General features: G+C 52.9%; 1 pseudogene; it reads right to left on the reverse strand.

The window, feature by feature from the left end:
- Positions 1-248: 248 nt before the first annotated feature.
- Positions 249-1,166, reverse strand: LOC147891797 (mitochondrial uncoupling protein 4 pseudogene; annotated as a pseudogene).
- Positions 1,167-1,447: the final 281 nt, after the last annotated feature.

Consider the following 1,447-nt stretch of genomic DNA (forward strand, 5'->3'; position numbering starts at 1 on the left):
TGGATATTGTGCCTTTTTGGAGCCTTGTTGTGCTTGGATGAAATGTAAATGATTGCATGCATTTTGATAGTTTTATAATAGCTATTCTTTGGATGGAAGTGTCCATGCATGAATAAACAGTAGTTGTTGCTTCTCAGGTGTCAATGCATTTTCTGAGAAAGCTTTTCTTAAAAGTTGAATAAGAAACAAAGCTGATGTTTGTCCCAGCTAGTGTATAGGAAATCCGAGAGTGAGAAAATGCGCAGAGCTCAAAAATGTTGAAGCAAGTGACGGATCTGCTCGAGAGTGACGAAGAGAAGCACCGTGAAGGAGCCTTGTTTCATCAAGGTGGGCACGAACCCCTTGTACAGAGCCATTGGCCCTTCTGCTTCCACCGTCTTCATGGCACAGTCGAGCGCCCCTCTGTAAGAAACTTCTTGCCCAGCCTCCGCCTTCATGTTCATCACCCTCTTCTTTATCACGTCTATGGGATTCGACGCCACCGCCGCTACCACGCCTGCCGCGCAGCTCGCCGTCACATGCATGGCTGCCCCATCCTCCATCACACCTCTCTCCATCAAACTCTCCTTGGCTTGATCATACGTCGCTGCCTGCGACGCCGTCAACACCATCGCTCTTTGCACCCTCAGCGCCGAGCCCCTCCACAGAGACGTGACCCCTTCTTGCTTCACCATCCTCGCCAACGCGTCTGCCACACTCTTGTAGTTCCGTCTTTCGTGGAAGGGAAGCCGCCCGTCCGCCTGCATCCGTACCCTGGCACCCACTCCTCCTGCCACCAGACCAGCAGCGATCTTCTTGAGAACTAGAAAGCCCCCTTCCGTCGGCGGTTTGCTCCATTTCTGTTTCAGGACCTCGTACAGGCCGAGCCGCGTCGTGGAGTACAGGGGTTGCCTGAGAACGGTGGCGGAAAGGCCCGAGAAGAGAGCCTGCAGGCCTTGGGTACTGTGGGTGATTCGGAAGCCAACGGCGATGGGGCGTGAATCGGGGGAGGTGAAGGCGAGGGGGCCCGATGAGGAATTAGCGAGAGCGAGGGCGTGGTGAAGGGCGATGATCTCTTTCTGGAGCTGCATTGGGACGTTGATGAGATCGTGGAGGGGATGATGGGTGGAGCAACCATTGACGATGGAGGCGAGGCCACCTTCCACAAACCCGTTGAGGTTCTGCATGGAGGGATCAATGTGATGAGAGGAGAGAGCAGGGTAGATTGGCGAGGCTAAATGGAGAGCTTGCGATAAATAGCAAATGAAATGAGGGGGGGTTTAAAACTTATATACCCGAGATTTGGACGCGGTTGCACCTGCGGAAAGCTACGCTTTTCATTCGAGCATTCCCGCCTTTGCCACCTGGCTGAAAGCTACGCTTTTCATTAGCTCGAAATGTCTCTTGGGGGTTTTGCACCATTTTCGACTCATTGGCAAATGTGAGCATTGATGCGCCATTACTAGTA

This window comes from Dipteris shenzhenensis, chromosome 17 (assembly GCF_047967505.1).
Source record: "Dipteris shenzhenensis isolate YYH24624 ecotype China chromosome 17, Dip_SZ_1.0, whole genome shotgun sequence".
Lineage (NCBI taxonomy): Eukaryota > Viridiplantae > Streptophyta > Polypodiopsida > Gleicheniales > Dipteridaceae > Dipteris > Dipteris shenzhenensis.